Raw genomic sequence first — 22,512 nt, 5'->3', positions numbered from 1 at the left:
AGTCCCAGTGAGATCACGGACTACCTACCTGACTGAACTCGTATATATAAAGTATTGTTGCCTTGGGGAAGGGGAGGGACTAGTGTAGCCCAGGCTAGCTTCAGAATCCCTAAGTAGCCTAGGATCACCTTGAAGTTCACATCCTCCTGCCTCCATCCCCTAATTGCTGGGATTATAAGTAGGTGGCATACTTATAAACCCAGGGGGGTGGGGAGAGAGAGAGAGACAGAGAGAGACAGAAAGAGACAAAGAGAGAGAGAGAGAGGGAGGGAGAGAGAGAGAGAGAGAGAGAGAGAGAGAGAGAGAGAGAGAGAGAGAGAGAGAGAGAATGCATTTAGTATTGCTCATATATGCATATATGTTTAGGATTGCCCATTTGAGATAGGATAACCTGGCACGGGGCTCATCCCTGGAGGAAAATGGACTCTCCCTTTCTTAGCGAGCACTGGTTGCCGGTAGCTCTTCATCTCTGGGCTCAGCCTTATGAAACTTCTGAGGTCCATATTGGAATGCCAGTTGGTGTCATCAGCACAGAACTCGATTATCAGCAACCATATTGTTGAGATTCCCTAGGTAAAGTTCTCTGTCATGACTAAAAGACTTTATCTAGCAGAGGGCATCCTGGTCCTCTGGCTTTTATGATCCTTACATTCCATTTTCTGTGACTTTAGGGATAGGAGTTGGGTTGCAGGTGTTTTGCCTGGGGAATGGGCACCTTATATTCACTTATTGTCTGCATTTTGACGAGTTGAGGATCTTTGTGATAGCATCCATCTGATGCGGAAAAAAGAAAGATGATTTTTGATAATGGGTGGGAGCTACACTTATCTGTGGCTGTATGAATATGTATTTAGCATGTTGCTAGAATGTATAAAGGTTCAGGAGAATTCCATTCATGTTTTAGCTAGTTCTATCAATTTATTGAGCAACTTATTGCCTACTGCTTGTGAAGCTGATCATAGCCTGGTGCTTTTGTTTACTTGTTTGTGAGCATCCTATTCACTAATTAGAATTTCTGTGTTGTCCACTTATATATAAGCATGTCCTTTTTCTTTCTTTCTTTTTTTTTTACATTTTTTTATTAATTTATTCATATTACATCTCAATTGTTAGCCCTTCCCCTGTTTTCTCCCATTCTTCCCTCCCTCCCACTTTCCCCCTTCTCCCCTCCCCTATGTCTGTGATTGAGGGAGACCTCCTCCCCCTATATATGCTCTTAGAATATCGGGGTCCTCCTCAAACTAAGGCACCAGCCAAGGAGAATATAGGCAGTAAGCTTCGAACCCCTACCAAGACCTAGCCAACGAACATGATATTCTCCACCGTTGAGTGGAGAGTGAGATCTGATTCTCACATGAACTCTGGTGCCCCTTTTCTGACCACGTCCCCTGGATGGGGAGGCCTGGCGGCACTCAGAGGAAGGATAGCAAGTCACCAAGAAGAGACTCGATATTCTAAGAGCATGTCCTTTTTCTAAGTAGCATTAATATTACCACAGATTCTCAAGCAGTCAGGTGACCTTCCCCCTTTTCTATTTCTCTTTGCTTCCTCTACTAGTTGGTGCCCTTTCCTTCATCTGAAGATTCTGGCCTCCTCCTGTTAACCCACCAGTTATTTGTATCTGGAAGAAATCCACCCTTTCCCTCCTATTCGTTTTCCCGTCCTATCTGAAACCCTAAGAAGTAATTGTGAACTGTTATGCTTCATATGGAAGTGATGAGAATGCCCCATTGCTTGGTTTCCTGGATTGCCGCACTATGCCCTTTCCACTTCAAGGTATAAGAGCAGAACACGACATTCTGAGGGTTTCACTTCACCTCCCTTACCCCCACCTATTGTTTTCTTGTCTTTTCTAGCCTATGTCAGGTACTAATTTGGCCAACGGTCATTCACCTAGCAGAAAGAATGGAAAATGCATTTATGGAGTGTGTTTATAGTAGGTAACAATTTATTTGTTAATGGAATGTAACTAACATCAGGAGAAGTATTACACATTATTAAAATGATTTGGTGATATTTGCTTTAAAATCCAGGTGATGAGTAAATGATTAATACAGCCACTCCACATTCTTAAATTATTCATTTGGGATGATTTTCACATAGAAAAGCAAAGAGACTAAAACTGTTCTATGTCTTCTTCCTTCGGCCACAGGGGCCTCCCATGTTCTATACTGAAGTGTGATCTGAATTCATGCAAATGAAATGGATCTCTTTTATTAAACACCATCGTCTGCTGTGTATGTTTCCTTGGGCTTGCCAGTGGCTAGATGGCTGTTTCACACTGCAGTGTTTACCAATGGTGTTAATTTCATGATTTCACATCTGAGCACAATGGGGAATGCAGCTTCAGTTTCTAATAAGGAGCTGGCTCTGTCAGAAAACAGGATGAGCAGCAGTTGGTAGCAAACGTTCCTCTCCACACTTACGGAATCTTTCTCCACGCTTCTCTCTGATGCGAAGTAGAGACTCACACAGTGGTGGGGCCAGAAACCATAGCTCAAACAAAACACCTCCCAGATAACTTTCACGTCTGAGAATCATCTAAAAAGACATCGTATTTTCCAGCCAGTGGTGAGATGTTGCCCCTAGACACAATTGATTAGTAAAGAACAGATAGCCTGCTGGGAAACTTGAAAATAATTTTGTCTTAAAATTACTGCTGTGTTGAATTCTTTGATGAGTCACTTTCTGTCATTTTTTGCTATGCTTCAAACCAATAGGAAGTAACCAATTGAATGTAACAATTGATTAAGCCAGTGGAAAGTCATTCAAATACATATCAGTTTTATCATGTAAAATAAAAAATAATGGTTTATTGTTGGAAGGGGGTGACCAGGTCAGAGTGTGCAAAGCACTAAAGATTTTGGGACATTGGTCCCACCTTTCTGCATCCCCTCCCTCATTATCTGAGCTAACTTCAGTCTTTCCATTGTCTGAATCCCAGTGGTAATTACTCTAGTACCTCATCTGTTAACTTCCTGCTGCACTGGCCACATGGCACATCACGTGGGCAACCTGAAAGACTACTCATAATCTTACAGTCTGAGCTTGTTATCTAACAGAAAACAGCTCAGAAAGCGCACGTGGTCCAGCGTGCCTTGAACATACTACAGGGTGGAGTTGAAACAGTCCACTGATGCTGAGTCCCAGGGATCCTCCATCCTTCAATGTGTGGCACTTCTATTGCCCTAAGAGACTGGACGATCTCCATTACCAGGAGTGCGAAGATGGACATAAAAAATCAGGACAATGGCCCCCATCTAATTAGCCTTCAGTCCAAAGTATGTTTAAGTTGGATAGCACCAGTTAGAAAAAGCCACTTGAGTAAAGGTTACTACTATGGATGTGTAATCCTTTAGTGCCGAAGACATCTATAAATTATGATCCTCTATAGGCAAATACAAAGCAATGATTTTCACATATGTGTGAATTGTGTGGAAAGCTGATCTTATAGGAGGGAGTAGAATTCAGGTATCCAAAGGCTGAGAAAGTGGGGTGGGGAGAAGAGGTTGGTTAGCAGGTTCCAAGTCATTGTTAAATGGATGATTAACTTCTACTGCGTACAGTAGGTTATTATTGATAATTACTTCCTGTTTGTTTCAATACAGCTGAAAGGGAAGGTTTGAATGTTCTTATCCTAAAGAAATTATAAATACTTTAAATGATGGACAATTTATTTGCCGTTATTTGACCAACTCACATTGGACAAGCCATCAGCATGCCACTGGACCCCACCCACAGATGCGGTTGTGTCATTTAGACTATCCATTTACTTTTGAAGAGATATTTATCTTTAATTTTTGTGTATATGTATATGCCTCTGTAAATGTATGTACACTGTGTGCAATCAGGCCCCCCAGAGAAACCAGAAGAGGCCATCAGAGCCACATGAACTGGAGTTACAGGTAGTTATCAGACTTCTGATGTAGACACTGGGAAGTGAACCTGTGTCCTCTACAGGCCAATCAGTGCTCTTAAGTGCTGACCCACCTCTCCAGCCCAGTTCAAATATTTAAAGGGTATAAGATACAATTTGATAAAGAGCTTATTAGGATTACCTAACTTTACCAAATTATTCTAAAAAAATTTCCCTAGTCACTTACAACTTTGTAAAAAGAATAATTTTCCCTTTCAATGCAAGAAAACCTTAAGATCATCTTACAATACACTTAACATTTCTTATAAAGACTAGTCTTAGATATGATTCCTTTCTTAAGGAAAATAGAAAATAGGGAGTATAAGTCTTTGACTCATGATTACAGCATTTTAGATTCCATCTACTTGTCTCTCATCCAAATACTAACCACATTTGAGCTTACTTGGCTTCCAAGATAGACAAGATGACTCATGTTCATAGTGCCAAGGCCACAGGCTTCTTGTTAGCTCATGTGATGTTGGTACAATTATGAATTAGCAAAACACTTAACAGGCAACCTTTTTGTAGGCAGAACAGACTTTTGGTCATGTACAGGCCATATTCAGAAAAGTTGTGGCCACTGGACGGTCTAGAATACCCACCTTTGTCTCTGCAATCTACCAACACTGAAACAGTTCAGGATATTGAGATTTTTTTTTTTTTTCTTGTTTCACATTTCTTGGTCTTATAGATTAGAAAATAACATAAAATGTTTCCTTTCCCCTATCCCTTCAGCCTACAAATTCTGACCACCTGCACTGTTCTCTATCTAGCCATAGTTAAGCAAGTATTATTATTCTGGATATGAGTGTATTCTCAGCATGGTTAGCCTGATCTAACCTTCTAAGTCATGGACAGAGGTAAGTCAGGAACTATTTCATCTATGCCAGCGAGGAAGTTTCCGTGTGCAGATATTTTTAGTGTGTGTGTGTGTATGTGTGTGTGTGCATTAAGTGCAATGCATGCAAGGGCCAGAACAAGGCATATGATCTCCTGAAACTTTAAATTACAGGTTCTCTTTCCACCTGATGTGTATGCTGAACATCAAACTTGGCTCCCTAAAAAAACAACAATCACTCTTAGCCTACAAGCTACCTCTCCAACCCCTAAGTTTGGGTATTTATTCAAGAAAAATGAAAACATATGTCCACATAAAGATGTACAAATGGCTGTCACAAAACTGGAAACGAGTCAGCTACTTGTAATAAAAGTGTGTTCATGCAAAATGACTACCCTGCATTTTCTAGGGATGCTACATACCTTATTGACATAGGTGGGGATTGAACACAAGCTAGTAACTACCATTTGTTATCTTTTACTCATATATATTCCAGGACAACCAATCTGTTTTATATTGTCTCTTCTTACAGATTTCCACTCCCACCCTCTGATGACCTCACTATGTTCACAACGTAGCCAGATTTTCTTCACATCACAAAACGTGAACATCTTAAAATTTAAAAACAAAAACAAAACTGTGAGAATCTGTTTGAATGGTTCCTTCCAGATTCTGGTGGTTGAAGTCTGAAATGACATGCATGTGACTTTTTAAATATGAAATATTTATTCTAATGGGAAATGCTTAGATGTGTGGTTGTATTTTTTTTCTATTTCGAATTAGCCCAAATGTTTGTTAGTCTGAACCAGAATGAAAAGTTAATAATCTGTAAATCATTTATCTATACTCTCTCAACAATTTATATAAATTGAATATATATGTATATATAATTTAATGCAGACATTTGGTTTTGTTAAAAACAATGTGGAACAGAGGGATAGCTCAGCAGTTAAGGGCACTGGCTGCTCTTCCAGAGGTCCCAGGTTCAATTCCCAGCACCCATTATGGCAGCTCACAACATCTGCAACCCCAAACCAGGGGAGCCAAATGCCCTCTTCTGATCTCTAAGAGCATAACATGTACATGATACACAAATATATATACAAGCAAAACATCTGTACTTATTAAAAAATAGTAAACAAAAAACTTGAAAAGCAAACATCAAATTAATGATTGAATATTTCATATTTTAAGATTGGAGAGATGGCTCAGTGTACAAGCACTTTCCTTATAGCACAAGGACCAGAATTCTACTCCACAGAAGTCATGCAACACAAAATCTGGGTTTGGCCTACACTTGTTATCCATATTCTGGGAACTTAAAGACAAGGGTGACCCCTCATTGACCTGCCAGCCTAGGCCATTTAGCAAATTCCATTCCCAGTTTAGGGACCCGGGTCTCAAAAAAAAAAATTATTACAACGGATAAGACTGAAGAACAACACATGAGATTAACTTCTCATGTACATGTGCACAAAATATGACATCTATGTGCACATATGTACATCTGCACACACAAACCAAAAGCACACATGTGTACACATGACATAATTTATATTTTAAAACTCTATCAGTTACATAATGAGTTTGGAGAAATCAGAATTACATAGCCAGACCTACTTCCCATCCACCATTTATACTTTAACAAACTATCCTACGAAAATGTTCTTTTGTTTGTTTTAAAGGGGTCAGTATCCTCTACTGATATGAAACGGTAAACCACCTCTACTTTCTCCTCACTGGATACCTTGATAGTTATTATTTTGCTTGATTTAAGGTCTCGGTTATTGGCACTGAAAATAATCCAGGAAATCTGCTTCGTAGAGAGAACAGTTCCAAGAAGATGATTGCTTTATTATTTGTTTATTATTTATTGCATATTTCAAACTTTAAATTGGTTAGAGACAAGAAGCAGTATTTTAAAATGCTGTTTGGGTTCAAATCTTCTCACCTTGTCCCATATGCATGCCGGAGTAAATCACTCTTTCACAGCATGACAAAGGGAAACCAGAGGGTGTCAGGGACATAAGGTTGTGTTCTAGGACAGCCAGGCGCTAAGCTGTAGCTAAACAGCCAGTCACCCAGAGGAGGATGCTTTAAAGTAAAAATCTTCCTTCTTGTTGTCATTTTGTACCTGGGAGATCAGATTCTCCTCAGGAACCTAGCCTCTAATGACCACTGCCAAAATGAGAAGAAAAGCATGTAAATCCAAATGCATGGATTCTCTTCGTTTTTTTTTCCTCCCAAACCAGGAAACACTCCCACTCTGCTTTGATTGAGCATGACAGTCACCTTGGATGTATTTTTGATATCGCCCAATTTTCCCCATGTCAACCCCATCACAGTCTCCGGCCTAATTTCACTTCCAAACACCCTGAGGAGACTAGCCAGCCACAGCTCTGCGCCTACAGTCAGCTAGTTTCTCTTGCTGCCTCCTGGACCGACAACGACTGCCAATGTCTTGATTCCATGCTCTGAAGGCTAATTATCTTCTCAAGTAGATTCCTACCATGTGACCCACCCACACTAGTGGCTAGGCAAGCCCTAGAGACAAAAGGTATGTACTTTTAAATCAGGCTCCATGTCCTCCAAATTCCATCTAATTTTAATCTTATTCTCACACTCTCCTCCTCTGGGCTGAACAAGCAGGTAGGAGCCAATTCTTAGGTGAGTGTCCATCACCTTAATCTCTCACAGACCAGCATCTGTATTAAGGTCATCATTAGTAAAGAACAACACAGCCCACTAGGGCACACCAGAGGCCCTACCTATGTGCATTTTCTTTATATCACTAGACCTTTCTACTGCTTGTGTGTAATAATGTGTCAGATTACTAAATTTGCTTCCATCTTTTATTCAGGACATTAAATGTGCTAAGATAACATTTGCCAATGGGTGCACACATATTAATAAAGCACCTACTTTGCTTCAGGCACGGAGGGATCTGGCTGCTTTTTAAAAAAAAGCAGGCAGCTCTGGGGACACGGGCTGGTGATGACTAACTAACAGGCCGAGATGAGAACATTTGTAGAAATGCTCTTAGTATGCCATGGCTAAGAAAGAAGTGCATTAATGCAGAGTAGGAGACAGAGTGGACAGAGGACATAATATAGTTTTATATTTCTAGATCAGAAACACAAGTCTCTGGAGCGCTGACATTGCAGAAGAGACCTAAACAGCCCGGGGAAGGAAGACACCCCACACTCTGGCCACATCACCCGGGGTCTTGCCGGTATGTTGCTTTAGAACTTTGATTTTTCTTCAGAGTGAGATGGGAAGTCATTGGAGAATTATGAGCAGGAGGCGATGTGGTTTGACTCTGTAAATAAAGCGATGTGCTCTGACTTAATAAGAAAGGCTTACCAGCTGCACGTGGAGTAAGCGCTTCACTGCAGGAAGGGTGGAAGCACATGGGATGCCTTGGTACTACTGCAGAGCAGCAGAGGGTGGCTGTGGGCCTGTTTGAGCTTTCTTTTGTAGGACACAGGACTGAAGCCAGGTAAGTGCTCTACCACTAAGCTATGTGAGAAGGATTGTTGTAAACTTTGTGACAGGTGAAAGCAGTCTTGGCAGGCTTTGCCCTTGGACACACCTCGGATACTCCCTGAGATTAACCTTGAGATAGACTGGGTGGAGCCATCCTGGGCCTGAAATTCAGGAAGGGGACCCAGGGACTCCACCTGGACTATTGTGTTTCTAATCTACCCTCAATGGGAGAGGGAGACCGCCCCTTGGTAAGAGACAGGAAGGCAGAGAGGACAGAGAGGAGCAGCAGGTACAGACTGGGTTTGAGCGCACATAGATCAGGAAGAGGATCAGCAAACAGGCCAGACCAGAGAGCAGGCCAGAGACACCTAGGGACCCATCCCATGGAACAGATACCTGAAGGTTCAATCTTTTTTCCCTTTAACCTTTTTTCCCTCTTGTGTAAGCTAGTTGGGTTGTATAATAAAGTTTAATTGTTAAGAAATAGAGCCAACAAAGCTACATCTTCACTGGGGCACAGGGCCTCACGTCTTGAACTTTCCATCCTCCTTCCTCAGCTTCCTGTGTAGCTGAGGTTGCAGGCCTGCAACACCAGTCCTAGCTCCTATACTTCCAATACAAGAGGTCTCAGGACTTGGCAGAAAGGAGGATGATATGTGTGGATGAGAAGATAAGAATCCACTGAGATTTTTTTATTAGCATATATTAATTTTACATAACAATGGGTTTCATTATGACTCTCTCTCTCTCTCTCTGTGTGTGTGTGTGTGTGTGTGTGTGTGTGTGTGTGTGTGTGTGTGTGTGTGTGTGTGTATTTTGGTTACATGATACCTCATTAGCCTTTTGTGTCCTCTTCCTCTTCCCTAGAATATCCATTCTACTTTTATGCTATTTATTATTATTATCAATGAATTTACTTAGGGATGCATGATTGAATGTGGGTAAGGGGTTAATTATAGGGCCAACCTACCAGTATCTATGTTACTGAAGAAAATATCTCTCCCCCAGCTACTACACAACCTACAGATAGTCAGGGAAGGGTCTGACCTCATGAGCCCCTCCTTCTTAGCAACTATTAACTGCCCCTATATCCTTAGGAAGCTTAAGATAGCTTTTTAATATGACTCTTCAGTGACAAGAAAATAAAATGTTTTGTTCTTTAATTGCTGACTGATGCTAAATTATGGGTAGATGGTGTTTATATTGCAGGAAATTGTCATATTGTGCTTTATTAAATTGTTCTAGCAAACTCATTGATATTTCTTCTATATTTAAATCAGTTCTTATCTCTGATCAAATTTAATAAAACAATATTTATATCCATAAACACTTTAATAGGTGACTCTTTTGATAGGCCTACCTATAAAGCAAAGCCCATAATTTGGACTCATTTGTATGCCGCAACTGGGCTTCTGTGTGCTTATTGAAGTACCTTCAGTTATTCCATGATTTGAGTTTACCTTGGGCGCAGCACGCTGACTTCTGGAGGTCAGCATCAGTAATCCTCCAAACCACTCTCTAGAAAATATTTCCTCCTATGAATCCTTCTGAGTATGAGCTGGCCTTCACACTTCACCCTCTGGTGTTCAGTACCTATTCCTCCAAAGACTTCATCTTTGCCTCTGAGATCTCACAATATTAACAACCTATGATGTACATAAACCATCAGCTGGCTTTGGGGGGGTGGCGGGACATAAGATGTTCACACTTAGAAGATGTTCACACTTAGGTGTGCCAAATTTGAAATGCTTTGAGATACCTTAGTAGATAATTCCATTTATTATCATTTTCATATAGCAGCAGCCAAGGGACTTTGCCTCGTCCACCTGGGGCTTTTGGTAAAGAATCCCCTGAACATTTATAAGGCCAAGCATGTCTTCATATACTTGGGAGATTTGAATTCCTAATACTGTTGTAATTGAGAAAAACTCAGAAAGAGAAATAAATGTAAAACTATTCACTATTGATATTACACCTGCACCCTTGCTGGAGTTAGTAACATATTTACAAAAGAGTAGGCATTCCATCAACCTAAGGAGTTGGTTTTTGAGACAGATGCATCCAAGATGAGTTTGTAATTCAGAATTATAAGACATATGGAGAAAAAAAAATCACCACACAAAAAATAACAGAATTAGAAGAAGGACTATAGATTTTAGGATATTGAAACCAACATATTTATAAATGTTCAAATAAATTAAAAATAGGTAAAATATAGGAATGGAACAAAACAACAGTATAGATCATAGTAGATTTTGATTTGCAGTTGTGGATCTTGTATGAAAAGGGCTTAGAAATTATCAGTTGTGCACTTACCAACAAGAAAATATGTACAAGAATTAAAGAAGCACCATCATCAGCCACCACAGAGTCCCAGTGTAAAATACAGCAAAACACACAAACATCAGGACATGTGGGGCAGAAGCCTCTGAAGCTTCAAACTAGTATATAACACGTGATGAGTAACTCAGATTCAGGCGGAGAGGATCTAAGACAGAATCAGACACACGCGCGCGCACACACACACACACACACACACACACACACACACACAAGTGATGGGTAAGCAAAGGATGCCTGGAATGCTCTGGAATGCTACCTTCAGTTGACTAGATACAGCTAGAGAAAGATTCATGAACTTGAAGATAATCAGTATAGACTCCACAAACCAAAAGGTACGACAATAAAAAAATGTTAAAAATAATTCCCCACAATCCAATATGCAATAACTGTAAGACAAGTTTAAAACAAGTGGACAGCATATGAGAGTATTAGTATACTGGGGGTGGGAGTGGAGTTAAGAGATCTTCACTGTTAATTTGACTGGATTTATGGTCTCCTAGGAAGCAATCTACTGAGCATGTCTGTGATAGCGTTTCCAGAAAGGATTGACTGAGTCAGGAAGAACCACCCTGAAGTGAGGAGCACCCTTCCATGGTCTGGAGCCCTGAACTGAACAAATGGGCAATGGACAAAGAGAGTATTCTCCCCTCTCATATATACATATATATATGTATATGTGTGCATGTATGTGTGTACATATACACTGCCCTGTCTATAAGTGTGTGTGTGTGTGTGCATGTATGTGTGTATATATACAATGCCCTGTCTATAAGTGTGTGTGTGTGTATTTATGTGTGTGCATAAATACATAGACATTGGCTGTCTATGAATACAATGTAATCAGCCTCCTTGTACTCCAACTGCTGTGCCTTCCCCACCAGAATGGACTGAACCTTCACATTGAGGATCTAAATTTCTTTTTTACCTGAAGTTATTTTTTTGTTGGGAGTTTTGTTAGAGGCATGAGAACAGCAACTGGTACAATACGTGATCGAATAATAGTCAAGTCATCCCCAACATGAATCAGCTTCCAAATCATCCATTCAGGAAATTCAGAGAGCACTGAACAAGATACAACATACAAATCTAAAACCAAGGACGTCAACATTCAGGCTGCAGTTAACCAAAAACAAAGATGAAATCTTGGGGCAGAGCTGTAGCTCAGTGGTAAGGACGAGTGTGGCTGGGCCTGATGACCTAACTTCAATCCCCAGAACCTACATTATTGAAGAAGAAAACCACCTCCTGCTAGTTGTCTCCCGACATCCATAGGTATGCTGGGCACACAGACAAATAAATAATGGAATCTTAATAGGAGCTAGGAAGAAGAAGAAATTATCTTAGGGCTAGAGGAATAAGCTCAGAATCACAGTGGGCTTTTTCCTTAGTAACCGTGCAACTCTGATGACCATTGGGTAAAATAAATTAAAAGAAAACAACAGTCTAAGGCTTTAGATCCAGGGAAATTATCTTTCAAGAGCACAAAATAAATGAAGGCTGACGGATTCATGCCAACGAACCTGATGCTTGGTTAGGAAAACATATTAAAAGACATTTCTTACGTAAACGAAAGTTTTTAAAACGTACACACAGGAACAACAGTGGGAAAGAATACATAAGAGCAATAAAGTACAGCGTAGTCTTAGTTAATCTAGGAGGGTCACTGTAGGTAAATGAAATAAATGGCAACAGCATTGTAGGGCAGAGGAAGGAAGAACAGAGAATAATTCGTACAATGTGTTACGGTTTACATACGAGATGTCCCTATGTTAAAATGCCTGGTGCCCAGCTGGTAACACTGTTTTTGAAAAGGCATGGAACCTCTGGGAAGTGAGGCCTGTATGGCAGAAGTGGTTCCATGGACGTATGGGGTAGAGGATTGTAGCCACACTTCTGGTCCACTGAGATATGAACAAAAAGCTTCCTGCTGACCACCACTAGGCCATTCTGCCATGATGAGCACATGATGACTGTGAAATTACCCGAATCCCTCCTCCCTTGTGTTTTTCAGGTGTTCTGTCACAGGGAGAACAAAGGTAGCTAATGTGGATACAAAGTGTCCCTTACTAATTCGTAAAAATCCCCCTTCCCTGAGGGATTATTTGCCATTAATGGTTGCTGAGTGAGGGGTGTAATTTTTTTCCATTGGTATATCTACTGATAAATTTCAGTTCTTGAGCCATTCATTTCTTTCAACTATTTGATTGTATTTCTTTAAGTGATAGATTTGTTTCCTCTTTAAAAGTCTCTATTTGTTTGCTTGCATTTTCCTGTAAAGACCTCTACCATCTTCATAAGCATAGTTTTGAGGTTGTTCTCCTGAGTTTCAGCTGTGTTAGGATATTCAGAGCTTGTTGTCACATTCCCCTTGGTTTTATTGACTGTGTCCTTTAGCCAACCATCCCTGGCATTGGATGTTTGTTCCTGGAACCTGCTGGCTTTCTTGGACACTCGGCAGGAGCTCTAGGGAGCAGAATCTCTTTCCACAGCCTACAGCTCTGCTCTGCTGGCTGTGTCTCACTTGGACCTTTAGGCAGGGAATTACAGTGTGGGCTTCTAACCTCTGTGATCCAGTGAGGTCCCGAAGGTCTTCCCAAGACAGCTAGTAGAACCTTGAACCATAGACTGGATCTGCATGTCCCTAGAATCGAGAGTTTGTCCTCAGGTTGGCAGGAGTAGCCAGGAGGTCTGAAGGTGGTACCATATATGCCTAGCCCATGGGATCCTCTCCTCTCTTGGAGGAACAGGAAGAGATGCTGGCAGGTCAGGGGCAGCAGTGTGGTGGCCTACTGGCCTAGCAGACATTGTGCTGCTAGTACTCAGACTCCCACCAGACACTGCCATCTTGGAATAGGGACTCTATATGCTCCTATTGTCCAGCCAGTCTTCACATTGGGACCAGAAGAACTGTGGACCAGAGCCTGAGAACCTGACTCTGGTATCCATCAGTTGTCCTTTTGGGGGCAGGAGGAGTTTGAAGTCTGGGTGCTGGAGTCCTGTGTTTCTGGAACTCAGGAGTCATGCTTAAGTAAGCAGAAGGTACCAGGTGCTGTAAGCCTAGGACCACGTGTGACTATTGGATGCAGGAGTCATCTGCAGGATGGGGATGGGGCACTGAAACTGTGCATCCTTACCTCCCAGCATGCCTCCTTCTTATCTGGGAAACACAGACATTGGCATTTTGGAGTCAGCATCCAGGTTACTCTCTGAGCTACTACTTAGCACTAGGCATAGCCATCTTGGAAAGTCGGAGGTAGTGCCAGCTTGGCCCTCCACACCTTAATGCTATTGCCATATGAGTGTGTGTGCTCGCTGGCTGGCTTATCACTGTGCACCCCAATCATATCTGTATAACTGAGCACATCTACTTGTATATGAATATTTGGGAATATTATTTTCCTGTAAGTTATACTAAAGGCATGAATAATTTCAAGCAACTTTAGATTTAGCCAGTACATCATTTCTGTCCTGATATTGTACGGGTGATAGGAGAAAAACCATTGCTGTCCTTGGGCTCAATTTTTAGAGTGTAGTTCTGCTAAAAATGGCATGTTCATAATCATGACTGATGACGTTAACTAAGTATCCTTTTCTCCCTGGCATACTTATAAAGGTAGACCTCAGAACTACCAAATGTGATTGTTTTTATTGTAGCCTTCATCACCATCATCTTTTAAAAACTTCTTGGGAGACATTAATGAAGAAAAAGGAAAGGAAAGAGCTGGAGAGATGGGTCAGTGGTTAAGAACACTGGCTGCTTTTCCAGAGGACCCATGTTTAAATCCCAGCAACCACAGAGCAGATCACAACTGTCCATAACCCCAGTTCCAGGGGATCTGATACCTTCTCACAGATATACATGCAGGCAGAACACCAGTGCACATAAAGTAAAATTAAATAAGTTTAAAAAAAAAAAGAAAATTAATCTATTTATATTTGCATAGGTCTCTCTCTGTCTCTCAGTTTCTCTGTCTCTCTCTCTCTCTGTCTCTCTCTGTCTCTGTCTCTGTCTCTCTCTCTCTCTCTCTCTCTCTCTCTCTGTGTGTAAAATGTGTGTAATGTATTTATATGTTTTTGTGGCTATGGTCAGAGATCATCACAAGACACCTCAATTGCTGTCTACTTTGCATTTTACCAATTTCTCCATCTCTCTAGCCAAAGCTATTTATTTTTACGACCTTGATTTATCAACATAATAGATTACACTCTCCTTAAAGTTGTAAAAACATAATTTGAAGGAAGATGTGTGTTTTTTGGTTGGTTGGCTTTTTTTTTTTTTTTTTTTTTTTAGGAGACATATATTGAAAAGTAATTTCCTTATAAGATTCTCTTTCATTAAAAAATAAATAAAAACATTCTACTTTTTCCTACTAGAGAAACCAGCCCGAATTTTGGAAAGTAACATACATATTTTCTTTCCAATTTATTGAAGTGCACCTCTACCTTGAATTTAATTCCATCACCTCAAACTTCCAGTTTAACCTTCAACACCAAAGATTAACAGCTCCAGACAGATTTTCAAGTAAATGCGCATGGGTAAAATATTTAAGTTTCACATCTGTAACAATTTATTTTAGAGGTGGGCTAGGAACGATCAATACAAGAAACGGATCATTAAATTAAAAGAAACATTAACAGATGTGATTAAAAATTCAGAGACAAATGAATGAAATGAAATGTGAAGCTGTTGGCTCTGTTTTTTAACAATTAAACTTTATTATATAACCCAACTAGCTTACACAAGAAGGAATAAAGGTTAAAGGGACAAAAGAGTGAACCTTCCAGTATCCGTTCCATGGGACCGGTCCTTAGGTGTCTCTCTGGCCCGCGTGCTAGTCAGGCCTGTTCACTGCTCCCCACGCACTCAAGCTTGGGCTGAACTTGTTGTTCTCTCTTTCCCACCTGCCTGAGTCACATGGGAAGGGTGGTCTCCTTCTCCTGTTGAGGGTCAATTAGAAAAACAATAGCCCAGTTGGGGTTCCCAGGTCTGCTTCCTGAATTCCAGGCTCCACTCAGTCTGTCACAAGGTATTCATGGGGTGCCCCAAGGGTAAAGCCCGCCAAGACTGCTTCCACCTGTGACAAAGCTTAATCTTTCCCACATGAAGCCACACCCATATACCTCTAATGAACACAGACACCAACTGAGATCTGTAGATTTTGAGTGTAGAAACAAATCATTCAGAGGACTAACTGTATGTAAATCTTGAAGAGTAGGCTTGAATCAGGGCTGGAGAGATGGAGCAGTGGTTCAGAGTACTTGTCACTCTTGCAGAAGACCTGAGTTTAATTTCCAGGACCCACGTGATGGCTCACAACCACCCATAACTCCAGTCTCACAGTATCCAACATCCTCTTCTAGCCTCTGCAAGCACCAAGCAGGCACGTGGTACACATAAATACATGCAGGCAAAACACACCTACATTTAATAGAGCAAATAAACCTGAAAGGGAGACAGCACTCCATGGGAGAATGAGCTTCCCCAACAGCAATGGAAAGTGGTCTAGACTGTGTGTCTCCAGCTTCACAGAGTCTTCTTCCTCTACACACCACACATGCTCATGCATATTTAAAGAGGTCATGACAGCTGTGGTCAGAGGCAGCTAAGCTACGGCAGTCTGTAAAAGCCCGGAGTGGGTCACAAACTTTGCTACTTTTCTAACCTGTTCCTGAGTGTCTGGACACCAAAGAGCAGTCTGTAGAGGTTTTAGTGACATGGTGAAATAACACAAATAGCTCTATAATGAATTGGAAATCAATAAAGCATTAAAAAATGCAAATACATTCTTGTTAATATGATATAATTGGGAGGAACTTTTAGGCATTCAATTACCATTTAACACAAAAGCCTGTAAAGGATTTAATTAGGAATCCTTCACCTAATTGAGGTCAAGATTGTTAGCAGTGAATGTCTAATTAGCTTGCTTACAGCAGCTATCTTCTTTGAAACCTCCCTCAGTAGAATCCTTTAAAGACATCCCTTCCTCCACCGCACATACTTGCAGAAGTAATGTCTCAAAAAGTTAAAGTCCAAATACAGGCATCGCACAGATTTATGGAAGGAGACACTTCAGAACCACTGAAAGTGCCTGCCGGTACAAGTAAATGGTTTCTATGTTTTGAGGCTTTTCACCTAAAAGAAACATTCTTCCACTTCCCTTTGGTATACCTGAATTGCTGGCATGGTAGATATGAACACTGCTTCACACAGTAGGGCCACTATTAAGTAGAATGAGCAGTTCCTGGTGCATTGGTTAACTTTGCATTCTATGATGACTGATGATGATCCTTGGCAAAAACAAGTAAGGGAAGACCTATTTGGGGGTCAAGGTTTCAGAGGGCTTCAGCCCGTCACGATGGGGGAAGCACAGCAGAGAGGTTCATATCATGGCATTGGGGGGCATGTGACGTAGAACATTCACATCAGAGTAGATCAGGAAATCGCAAGACTGTCGGGACCCAGGGGTCAAGTATAAGCTTGTGCTTCTGTGTGCTCCTGTCACTCATCGTCTGCTTCTTCCAGGTAGACCCCCCCCCCCACCACCTTGTGATGGTCCCATGGCCTCTCAAAATTGCACAGTTAGAAATAAACATTGGGAAACACCATCCTTCTGCAGGTGGAATGTCAGTTCATGCCATTTGATCGCAGCTCTGGCAGCAGCTGATCTGACAGCTGACAGCAGTTGCTAAACAGGCTAGGAGAGTATTTATAATCGGTATATAATAGATGTATGCATGCTGGACAAAGGGTCAAATCTCATCCCCAGACAGGCTGGGACAAGATGGCAAGGTTCTTCATAAGAGTGATAAGAAGTTGGCATGTAATTCAAACCCAGGACTTACTTCTTCTCGACTTTTCCATTTAATAAATAAAATTAAAAGCATTTTAATGGAAATCAGGAAAAGAGGACCACATAGTGTCTCTCCCTGAGTAAACAGTACTGTGGTACATGGACTTGATTATATACTGTGGTTGTATAGTGTCATGGCAGAAATGGATGATTGGCAATTGGAAATCCTAATGATTTCCACAACTATTGGGGTGCACATTACACAATTTCAAATGAAAAACATGAAATACACACATGTCTTTCTGGATCTAAAGACAGCACCTGAGTTAACTTCTTTTTCATTTTAAGATTATTTTAGACAATAGCTGCTTTCAGGAAATAAGACAAAATTAATATGGCATTTCATATAGTTCAAGTAAATGCCAGGGTAGTGAAGCCAAATTAATTAAGATGACCTGGGGTCACAGGAGCACTTCTAACAGATAGTGGAGGGGAGTTTCCTGTTCCCATCCCTAGTTGGTTTTTGATCAGATTATGGTCTTTCACCTCAGCCAGAAATAAAACCATGTATCCAGTTGTCAAGTTAGTCTTTTTTGCTTAAGGGAATTTAGAGCCCATTTTACAGTCTCCACTATCAAGGGGTTCCTAATTACCTCAGTGGGAAGACATAAAAAAAAGCCATATTTTGTAGGATTCTCATAAGGAGCTAAGAAGATTCATAGCTACAGAGTCTTCTGTAACAGCCGTGGTGGTCTTCTTAAACATCAGTACCCCTAAAGTGGTTGGGAGAGAAACCGGGGGTAGCGATAGAAAATACAGGACTGTCAAAGGGCAATGCTTGGTTTCCATGTTAAATACCTGAGAAGTTTCCCAGCCTGGTACTTGGGATATGCTAAGAAGATATAGCCTGAAAACTACTTTCCAAATCATTAATCTGCAGTATTTAAAGTCGGTGTGTCCTATAGAAACACGTGTTGGGAGCAGTTAGTTTGGAGAAAATGCTCATTTCCAAATTATACCTAGCATCAGCAACCCAGATTAGAAACATAGATCACACATAACCTGAGGGCTTCATTAAAAACTGGTCACTCAGTTCAACACACTTGAGGCCATGTGACGCTTGTTACAGTTGCCTCCCTTTCTTATGTGCATATTTTTCTTTTTCTTTTAATTTTGAAATTGATTTTCCTTTCAAGATCACAGATGAGACATTGATTTTTTTTTTTCAGTCTTGGTTACAGGTTATGAAGTTCATGGTCTGTGTGTTTTAAAAGTATGGTCACCTGCCCAGTGCAAATTGTCCCTTTTCCATTCAAGACAGTCCTCTGTCTAGATTGGTTGCTCTTCTCTTCTTTGAACACACCAAGTTCTCCCACAGTCAATAGCTTCATCACAGGCTGTTTTCTTCACACAGAGGCAGTATCCCTCTTCTCCATTGCTATTTAATCCCATATCTCACCATCATATAGACGTCCAAGACTCTACATAATGCTGACTTTAGCGAGGAGGTTCTTCGAGAATCATGAGGATTTTCACAGTGGAGAGAGAATGAAAACCCAAATCTTTCAAGTCTAGATACACAAGATGTGCTCAGTGCCTACATGTCCCTTGCATACCCCGGGGCTACAGTGGGAATGGCTACTTTGAGTCACCCCCAAGGTCAGGTAAAGCGAGACTTCTTCCAGGCATTCTAATACACTCATCGGTCACCCTGTGAACCTAAGGGTAGAGCCCAACCTCTGAAAATCATTATTAGGATTCGTAGTGAGAATTTTGGTTATATTAAATCACAGAAATACTATAAGAATGTGTTTTCATCTTAACCCCAGTCGTGGGGAAATGCGGTGGCTTCAGATTGTCCACAGCTGCTAACTATGATTTGCCTAGTGCTCTAGCAGAGAGGCATGATTTTGTCAGCTGCAGAGGCGTTCTGAGAGTGGGTGACGTTTGGAATTCTGCGTGCTCTTCAGAGGGTATATAAATGCTGGGACCTCAAAGATGGGTTGTTGGTTCTAGGTTGGCTGCTGTTGGTTGTGGCTTGTTAAGTAGTTGTGTGCAGAGAAGAAACAACAACAGGAAGAAAGTAGATATCCGGATGGCAAGGATCAAACTTGCCCAAAGAACTTGACACAGGAAATAGTCTAATGATAATGAAATACCCTTCCCCTCATCCTTTTTTTTCCCTCTCCTATCTAGTGTCAGGGGGTTAAAAAGGACGGAAGAAAAAAGGAACCAACAAAGTAGCCAAAAGTCCAGCTACGAGGATTATGCCAAAAACTTCGTTATGTATTGTCTCACATCTAAATTGTTACTGTGTAAAACGTTGTAAGTGTATGCACTTCAGGAATGATTTCATACTTGGCCCATTTCATACTCTGACAATCGCTTACTTTTTACATCTGTTACTGGGTACATTTCAGAGTGTTTTTACTAACCCTAAACTCTTAGCTGCAGATACTGCCCTGGCTAACATTTTCCATTTCCCATCAGTTCCACCATTTTTGTTTTATGAACAAGGCCATGAAGTTGGCAAGGAAGACATAAGAAAAGCAAAAGTTAAATCGTTGCCAAAGGAGTAAAACTAAAATGTTGTCATGAAGTTGTTTTACTCGTTCACTAAAAACTTATTAATTATCAGTCTTGTTGGCCAAAGGCATGCCAGGAACCACACTCTGACCTTTCAATGCCAAATGTGAATATTTAGCTCTGCTCTTCCTTGGCAGCCAACATTGTGTGATAAGCCAAGTGATTTATCACCTGTCCCACTCTTGGACTCTCCACCTGTATTTCAAGATTTTCAACCGGTAGCTACTACATGGATCGCATATTTTAACGTATAAAGATTAAAGTGAGTGTTGCTCTTTATTATATACTTAAAAACAACATTGACCCACCGATCCCACTTGTACAAACATACTCATAACAAACTCTTGATTGTCAATTTAAAACTCAATCCTAAATTTGTAGGGATAGAAAATTAAATTATGAGAGAAATATTAAAAGGAGGTTATTAAGCTACATGAGCGGAGACACACCCATAACCCTACCACTCACGAGGCTGAGACAAGAGGATCTTCAGCTCAAGGGCAGCTGGCTACATAGTAAGACAGCTTCAGTCTTCGAAATGATAGTACAGGTGTATGTTTGTTAAAATGGGAGAATGAAAATAATAGCTTGAAAGTTTATCTCAAACAGCTCCTAAATTGTCTGATGAAGTACCTAAGGATTTAGTTATAGTAATAAAAGTGCCAAAGTTATGATCGTAAAAGGTCCCAGGACTTCTCCATGCAGGAGTGACTTCTCCATGCAGGAGTGACTTCTCCATGCAGGAGTGACTTCTCCATGCAGGAGTGACTTCTCCATGCAGGAGTGACTTCTTCTCCATGCAGGAGTGACTTCTTCTCCATGCAGGAGTGACTTCTTCTCCATGCAGGAGTGACTTCTTCTCCATGCAGGAGTGACTTCTCCATGCAGGAGTGACTTCTCAATGCAGGAGTGACTTCTCCATGCAGGAGTGACTTCTTCTCCATGCAGGAGTGACTTCTCCATGCAGGAGTGACTTCTCCATGCAGGAGTGACTTCTTCTCCATGCAGGAGTGACTTCTTCTCCATGCAGGAGTGACTCACTTGTCTCTATGCATCAATTACATGGTAACTGCTTTCATGAGGTATTTTTTTTTTTTTTTTTTTTTTTTTTATTGTTTTATTTTTTTTTTTATTATTATTTTTTTTTATTAATTTATTCTTGTTACATCTCAATGTTTATCCCATCCCTTGTATCCTCCCATTCCTCCCCCCCCATTTTCCCATTATAAACATGGGAGGTCTATTACGTGAACTGTGAGAAGGGAACTGAATTTCGAAAAGGGGACATACACATGATTTTGTGCCACACAAAATTAACTTGGTTTCAATTAGAGACGTTTCAGTGTATTCGGCCTACAACAGTGAAGTGTAACTGATGTCACAATTCTAGGAGCATCTCACAGGAAGTACGGGGGGGTGGGGATCAGGAGCCAGCTCTCTGGTTATCTGGAGAAAAACATGTGTTTAAAATGCTTTACACAGAATGACAACATTAGGTAAAAATAAATCAGTTGCCTCATACTTCAGCAGATATTTATGTCTCTATTTTGAGAAACTACAAACACATTTTGAAAATGATGAATTAGTGGTTTCTTTTCATTGAGTTGATATACAGTCAATTTCTTCTATTACTTGCATATCAAATCTTTCATTATAAAGCTAATTAAAATATGCTAAAATAGTCTTTTATTAATTTGCATTAAAATCATAATATATGCATACATTATGATAGATTTGGTGAGATAAAATTTTCATATTTTTACATTTTAATTTTAATGCTGCAACTATTTGATTTTTATTTTGCTCTAAAGACTAATTATGATTCAGCTGTATTCATCACTGTGTTTGTGTGTTCAACTATCTTTCTTTCCACCATTCTTTTAGAACAGGAGAAACTCTAAAAACTAGGAATACAGCTAAGTTGTTAAAGTGCTTGCTGCATAGTCATGAGGCCCTGAGATCAATTCATGATACCCATATTAAAAGCTGAATGTGATGTGTGCTTGTCACCCTTGAACTGGGGAAGCAGAGACAGGAGGACCCGTGAGGCTTGCTGGCAGCCAGCTTACCCTAATCAATGAGCCCCAGGTCCCACTTAGAGAACTTGTCTTCTAGAACAAAGTGGACCATCTCTGAGCCTGAGGAACCATACTTGAGATTGACCACTGCCCTGTACACACACACACACACACACACACACACACACACACACACACACACCTGTGTGAGTATGCACATGTATGTGCATGCATAATTGCACACAAGTAGACATAAATAAAAATAATAACAATGCTATGGATAGGCTATGTAACATGATTTATGATTATACCTGTTTAATTGTAGAAATACTGCCTTACTGTATGTTATCACAGCGAAAACCCCCTCAACTTCTCATATTTAAATGTAAAATGAATGAAAGTATTTGTCACATCTTGACATCCTATCTGCATCTCTTTATTCTAGACATAATAAAGTGATATTATGGTCAATGGAAAAATAGCTTAGGAACGACCAGAAAAGAAATCCCCTTTCAGAATAGTGGAGGAGGGGTT

Source organism: Acomys russatus, chromosome 26, assembly GCF_903995435.1.
Source record: "Acomys russatus chromosome 26, mAcoRus1.1, whole genome shotgun sequence".
NCBI classification, from domain to species: Eukaryota; Metazoa; Chordata; class Mammalia; order Rodentia; family Muridae; genus Acomys; species Acomys russatus.
This window is presented reverse-complemented; position numbering follows the sequence as displayed.